The following is a 7,776-nucleotide window of genomic DNA, read 5'->3' as shown; positions in this document are numbered from 1 at the left end:
CTCACAAGGCCTGGGAAGTTCCTGGAGGGGATTTACCCCACACATGGGGTGCTGCCCGCAGAGCCCTGCCTCATCAGTGCTGACTGAGCAGGGTATGAATGCTTTATGCAAAGCATTTCCCTGCAAAATAAATACCGCTCTGGGTGTAAGGAAGCTACCTGGTCATAATATGCATCGCTGATTGCAAAGTTGCACAAGAAGAAGCTGGTTCTGAAGCTGGTGAGAGCAGCTCTGTGAGCATCCTGAAATGGCAGGGGCTGGCTGCGCAGCAGCTCGCATCCCATGGAGTTTTCCAGATCGTGCTAAACACAGACTTATTTTCAATAGCCGAACCTTAACTTGGTGAGCAGAGAGATTAAATGGACATGATGCAAAAATTCAAATGTCTTCTGCGTGCTGCTTCACAACACGGACAGATGTGCTCAACTGTTGTCAGCGAGGGCAAAACAAACGAGCTGTCACTTCCATCTCGGGCACTGCTGGTGACAGGGAAATCTTCTGATAATAGGGACAGGTTTCCAATGAGGAAATCAGCCCTTTTTTTTTTGACTGGCACTTCCCTTTTTGCTAAAACCTCTTTTTATCTTCTTAGCCAGTGTGTACATCCCTGGCTCCTGTTCTTAAAAGGTGGACGATAGCCTCCTTACCAGTAGGAATTACCTCTGTGTTATGAAGAGGCCAGGGACATGAAAAGCAGTCTTGTTTGACAGGGCAAGCCTTTCCATCACAGCAAAACACTGCGGTGCATAACAGGCTGCAGCACTGTTTTGGTGCCCATTGTTCCTTTGCATAAAAGCCTTTGAACCAGAGTTAGTAATTATGGGAGCCGCACTGTGCACAGCTCCTCAGCTGCTGATATGTTTATCGGTGGAACATCAATCTGACTTGCTTCCAGGAGGTTTAGATGGCATGGAGTCATGCTTGCATCAGCTAATAAACTCCTCAGAGCTAGGACGGTCTTTTTCCTTTGTATCTGTGAAGCAGACAGCATCGATGGAGTCCCCATCCCTGATTTAAATAGCTGCCTCAATTCAGCAATGACAATGTGTAAGGCTTTAAAGCCCGGGGACTCAGAGGCATTGGAAAAGTGCAGGGGTGCTCCCTGACAGTTTCAGGAGGTTGAAAACATAGGGGCTTTTAAACTAAGTGAACAAACAGATCTTGCTATGCCCAAATGCATTTTGTCTTGAAAACACAAAGGCTTGCTTTCCTCTCACCCTGTCTGAACTTTGGCTGAGTACTGCTGCCAAACGAGGGACTTGGAAACAGTCACTGGCCATGGCAGGATCCTCTCTGACATCTCCCTTTATCCAGGAGGAACAAGGATGCTTGGGCAGCAGGGCAGTCCCTCTGATCTGTCCTAGGGTGAATCAGCATGTCTCAGCTGACTTAAGGATTTCTGAAATCTCTCTTATTTTGTGAGATTTATTGCTAATCCTATGGAGCTAGAAGATCTGGTGCTCTAACCACCAGACAGGTAAATTATTGCAGTTTGGGATGAACATCAAGGAGACATTGAGACATAGCCACTGGCTAGTCTCTTCACGAAATTCTCAGCTTGTTCATGCTAGGGGTAGAAAAGGAACTTTTTAAGCTAAAGAACAATTTTTGACATAAATCAAATGGGTGCAAACTGGACAAAATTCAGGACAGGTCAGAAAGTAGAAGGTGGTTGGTTGATCATAGAGCCTGGAGGTTCTGGAGAAGTTTTCAGCTGGAACAGTGTGAGAACAAACCCCTCCCCTTGAAGACCGAGCATGTCATGTTTATGAAAACTACTAGATGACAAAGTTGTCTAAAATAGAAGGTAAGTAAGTGGACATGAGTCAGGAAGCCCTTTCCAGCCCTGTATTCAAAAGCAGTTTCAAAGGACTGCTGTACCTTACAATTACGATTATGCTGGGGATGGCTCCTGAGTTTGCTCAGCTCCTCAACACTCATCTCTCTGAGAAATGTGGATCATACTATATGAAACATGTATTGCTCCACTCTAATTGCAGCACAAACAAGCATAGACTTGGTTAGGAACCAAACACAGTTTGTCTCATTGCTTTCAGTGGCCAGTTTTAAGAAGCACCCATGCATCGGCTCTTCCCTCGTAACAGAGTCCTTAGTGGGCAGCCTGCCCTCCCGACCATCACTTTTTTCCTGGGACAACTCAGCAGAGAGCTGATTTCCTTACTGCCTGGGCTGGGACAAGGACTCTTCCCCCATCAGCCACACACAGGTTTGGGCTCATGAAAATCGACCCAAGACACCGGGGATGGGAGCACAGCACCTCAGCAGACAGCCCTGAACCCATGTCACGGAGGCAGAAGTCTGGACAGGAGGAGGTGGCTAGTCAAGCTCTGAACACACCAAGGAGGAGTTGTTTTGTCCTCTGCTCCAAGGAGATGAAAAGAACCCTGGAGAGGACAGTTTGGTTCAGCCTTGCTGCAAAACACCATTAAGATGGGTGAGAAGACAGCCAGGTTGTTTTTACCTCCACACAGTTGCTGGAGATCCCCCACGGATAGGAGCCGGAGTGTGGGTCACGTAGATACACCAGGGTGGACATTTCCTTATCCTGAATTTAGCTGCAGAACACTCAGCTGAAGTTAGCTTTCTTGGAATCAGAGTCATTGTTTTTTACAGCCAAGGCACATTTTCAATCACTGGGGTGCTTTCTGCAAGGTTTTCAAGCACCCCACCCAGACTGCTATTGGAGTGCCTTGCACAGTGCCAAAAACCTCCTCAAACTGGAAAAATTTATTACCACTTCCTTTCCTGACACCGTTGTGTCTGGTGCAGAAAGTTTACAGGGTCCCAGGAACACACAGAGAGATACGGTGCTTCTGTGACTGGAGAAAGATTCTATCTCCTGCCTGATGCTGAGGTATTTGGATTGTGCCACACGGTCTGGCGGTTCCAGACATCTTGCAATGCATATCAGAAGTCTCTGGGGGGAAAGAAAAAAAAAAAAAAAAAAAAAAAAAAAAAAGGCAGGGGAGAAGGGTGTGCTGAGAGTCAAACAGAGGTAGAGTTTATGGGAAAGTGAAGGGGAGGGGGGCAAACAAGAGCAATGGGAAGTTAGACTTTGAACAAGCCCAGTCATGCTTCAGGTACTGGTTCTACCTGCCTGCCGCCTGACCACAGCCCAGTCTGCCCAGGGACTGCAGTGGGAACCGGGGTGTGGGGCAGCACCAGGAGAGTGGGGTTTGTTTCCTGGTGGTGTTCCTGCGGGGGGGAGGTGGCCGAGACGCTGCGATGAGCATGAGCACGTCAGTCGGCTGGCAGCCCTTGCCAAAGGCCCGTGCGCCGGCACCACGGGTGGCTCTGGAGAGGAAACACTCGTGCATGTGTGACCTCTCCGTTGCAGGGCTTGGGAAGCAACCGGCTGTGGGACAGTGATGGAGGAGGATTTGGGGATCTCTGCAGCTCACCTCAGGGTGCATCTGGTTGCCGAAAGGGGTGGCAGAGGAGGATCTGGTGACAGGATCATGGGTATTCAGAAGTTATTGCATCTTAGCATCATCACCTCTTTACAGGAGAGAAACAACCCCTCCTATCCAGAACATCTGCCTTTCTCCTAACCTACAGAGTGTAAGGATCTGGCCAAGCTCTGCGCTCGGTAAGAAGAGGCAGCACTCAATTAAAATAGCAAACACCTGGGCACATGGGCCTTTCTCCATTTTGAGACAGAAGCAGCATGCTCCAAAGCCAACTACAAGCTGAGATTAACTGTTCTGGATTTCATTAGTCATGTATCAATTAGGCTATCTCAGGAGGAATAATCATTAGGAGCTATGGAATGGAAAGGACATCGGTTGTACAGGGTCAGGTAAGACAGTTATCTCCCAGGAAAGGACAAACATCCTGCACTCTCCACCATCCTCATTTCCCTGGTTCCTTCTCAAGGTCTGGAGACAATGACCGTGCATTTCTGCTTTCTTTCTGCTGAAGAGAACAAGCAAAGGGAGGCTTGAGTACCAGATCTGCAGGTCATCTGAGATTTGTGAGCACCTCAGCTGCAAAAACCTTCTGGAGGAACTTCACTGGAGTGCAGGGAGTGGAGCAGAGACACAGGGCTTGGTTCCCTCCAGTCTAGAAACCTGCCGAGCTCTTCAGAGCTACCAAAAATAAAAAAGTGCTACCACCAGTTTTTTTTCACCCAGAGGGAAATGATGACCGAGTGGCCTTTTGCACTCCTGTTACATACATACAATGCAACGATTGCGTGGACAAAATGTCGGAGCACGCAGTTCCAGGGATGCAGCCCCTGTGAGCTGGGGCCCAGGACATCCCTTCCTGGCTCTGGGAGAGGCTTTTCTCCTGATGTATTGATGGCCACATGCACAGCCCTGCCAGGCAGTCCTTGGCTTGCTATCTCAGGGGACTTAGGCAAAATAAGTGGCCGCTTTTGCCCCCAAAGCAGGTTCTGCTTGAGCCTGCCCTCCGAGCTGTTGCAGCCTGTTCCTCCTGCTGCCAAAATCCAGGCTCAAGGGAGAAGCTTCTGCAGTTTTACATGTGGGTTTCACCACTGCCATTTCCCAGCTCTTCCCTCATGGCCTCCCTGTAACAGGCTGTCAGAATAGTTTCCAGCCCACAGCCAGTTAATTGTGCACCATTAACATAAACTTGATCAGTGGGGAATAAATGAAAGCTGGGAAAGCCCCCTTTTCTCAGCAGCTGGATGAGGCAATTTACAGAAAGCCTGGAGGCATGGGGAAGAAGGAGCTTTTCATGAGGTTGTGGGTCCTTGTGAAAGGGTGGATGAGGGAAATTTGGGGCAGTGGTTTTGTCCCCCTCAGCCCCAGCGCTGTGGGCCAAGGCAGGACACCAAGTGAGCCACTTGCCCCAGACACCAGCCCCGCTGCAAACGGTGCAGGGGAAAGCTCTCTGAACCACAGGGAAGGCTGAGAGGAGGATGGCAGTGATACTCCCGATCTGCTGATGATACACCGAGCAGTGACACGACTTGCAGAACAACAAGCAGAAGCCAGGCACAGTGTTCTAGAGCCCCAGTTCGGTGCTGTAGAGCCAGGGCATAGGGGAGATGTCGGGGCTGAGGGGTATGGTTTGACATTTCTGGGTTCACTTCCCTCAGAGATGCTCTCCAAGGCATACTCCTGTAGGTCTTCTGCCAGTGCTGGTGCTCAGCTGATTCCCCGGGGAGTTGGTTCAAGGAGCTGCACTAGCAGAAAGCAAATCCCTGAAAAACAAGAAGCTTTTTACCAGGATATTTTGGGCATGGGGGGTGTGTGTGACAGGACAGTGATAATGTGAAGAAAGCAGGCGGAGCATGGGACCACCCCTTCAGCAGGGGCTAGCTGTAGGACAGACTGAGTTGCAATGCTGAGCTGCTCCTTTGGGCATCACCAAGGTTTTCACCATCAGCTCTGCTGGCTTCTGCTCACCCAAGGGTCCTGTCCTGCCTTGCACCCTTGGCTGGAGGCTCCCACAAATACAGAGGAACAGCCCAGCAGAAAGCTCACCCAGCAGAAAATCGGAACGTCCCTTCCAGCCTGTCCCACCCAGCAGACCTGGCTGAGGCTTGGCAATATGAGGACCAGTGCCCATGCCGTGGAGCCCAGCTCACCTCCAGTGCCTGGAGACAAACACGTTTGGCAGTCTGGGAGAAGCTGCGGTGGATTGTGAAACATCAGCTGTGAGGTACAAACAGCACGGGATGTCTTAGATTGGCTCCTTGTGTCCGGGGCCTTGCCGAGGAAGAGGAGCCTAGTGGTGAAAAAAATACTGATGAAAACAAATAGCTCTTTTCTTGGTACTTGGGCTTCCTTCTGGACCGCATGAGGTTGCCCTAGGGTTGGCCAACAGTGGGAGTTTCCCCAGTACACAATGCTTTTTTTATTCAAATGACAGTGTCTGGTTACATTGGCTATTTCCAAGAATCCTTCAGATGCTTACTCATTTTCTCGATGGCCAGGTATTTGCATGGGATTTTACAGCCTTGTGTGCTTAAGACAGTAATGTGATGGGAATGCCAAGGAAAAAGAAGAAGCCAAAGCCTTGCTGGCTGAGAATGCGCATATACAAGGTGATGGGAAGAATGATACTGGGCACACACATTGTGCCAGCTCTTCCCTTTATCTACGGGGTTGTTCTCTGAGCAGATCCTGTCTCTGATCTGTCCCTTAGCAGCTGAATGAGGAGATAAGCAGAAAGAGGGTGGGAATTGCATGGCTGAGCATTGGAGGGGTGGTGGAAGAATCAGTTAGCAGAAGACATAGCAGGCAAGAGGCAATTTCTGGGCAAATCTGTTTTCCATTTCAAACAGATTAGCCCAGGCTTTGGCTTAAAGGGGAAAAGACTCCCCCCTCTCCCAAAATAGGAGTATGAGAGGGAAAGGAAGATTCGTTGACAAGGTGTAATTCTACAGCATAAGCAGGGATAGTTTCTAAATATGAGTGAGAACCAGTTCAAACTGGTTTAACAGAAACTGTGCACCAAAAACCTCTAGTGAGGACATTAGAATAAGAGCATTGTATCCTTGGCAGCAGTTCCCCTCTGCTCAGCTGTGGAGCCACATGGTCCATGCAGTGACCCCACAGCTCCCCAGAGCATCTGCCTTTGTCATTAAGCCTCCTTGAGTGTGTCAAAAATGCCCCTTCATCCTCTAATATAGATTTGGAACCACCTCCAAGGCAGAGAAAAGGGTTGTGTGGTGAGGCTTGGAAGACAAGGCTACCAGCTGCTGAATTTGATGACACTACAGAAGAACTGTTTTGGCTTGCTTTGGTTTTAATGAAGGCTCTACTGTATGAAGTCCTCTGATTACAGGAAAAATAATCTCTTATTTCTTTCAAGAGATAGTGTGTGTGTTGGGGGGGGGAGGAGTAGAAGTCAGAAAAGAAGTCTGGGAAACCGATCCAAATAGATAAAAAAATAAGAGGGAGAAGCACCTACATGCATGTCTTTTTTTAATGTCTCACTCAGATTTTTGCTGCTGGACTGGTGACTGGAGGAGCTGGGACTGGCTCTTTATAACCCATACAAAACCAGGGGGTAGCAGACCCAGGGCACAGAGGACCCCCAAGAAGCTTGGGAGACCTGAGTTCAATTCTCTGTTCCTCTGAAGGTTGTACCAGCTCTCCCCTGCTTTGCAGGTGGCTATGAAGCTTCAAGAGCAGGGGGAGTATGGTAATATGGACCGTAACGTTACCGTGGATGAGGGGCGAGGAGGAAACAGGACCTCACATCTTACGGAGCTCATAGAGGCCCAGAGCATCTCGCGTCTCAGCACCCAGCTCCAGCAGCACACCGTGTCCCGGCTGGTTTGACAGGAGTGCCCAAGGCAAGACCGGGTGAGATATTAAGATATTGCTGCCCCCTCTCGTGGACATCTCAAAGGAGCTGGCAAACCACACTGGGCAGCTGCTCTGGCTGACCAATAACCCCATAATGAACAAAAAAAGGAGCAGTGCAGCCCGCAGCCGGGGGTGGAGGCGCAGGCAGGAGGCAGGCAGCAGAGCCTGGGTCCCCCCTGGGGGTGCACCTGGGGGAGGGAAGGGCTCCCACCATGCCTACGTGAGAGGGACACTATCGTTTCGTTTACAGAGGAGTTTCTGGCTGGGGTAGTCCCGGGAGCTCAAATTCCTGGGCCAATGCTTCACTTGAAGACCAGTCACAAATATTTTTTAACAGTCCTGAAGCAGCCGGCGTGTGGGTCAGGTGTGTCAGGTCAGAGAACAAAGACACAGACGCTTTGTCTGCACGGAGACTTGTGGAAAATTTCCCCTCTTCTCGCCGGAGCGCCTGGCTGGCTCCAGCGGGGCT

The sequence above is a fragment of the Tyto alba genome, unplaced genomic scaffold, assembly GCF_018691265.1.
Source record: "Tyto alba isolate M040663 unplaced genomic scaffold, T.alba_DEE_v4.0 Super-Scaffold_18, whole genome shotgun sequence".
Taxonomy (NCBI): Eukaryota; Metazoa; Chordata; class Aves; order Strigiformes; family Tytonidae; genus Tyto; species Tyto alba.
Note: the sequence above shows the minus strand (reverse complement) of the source record.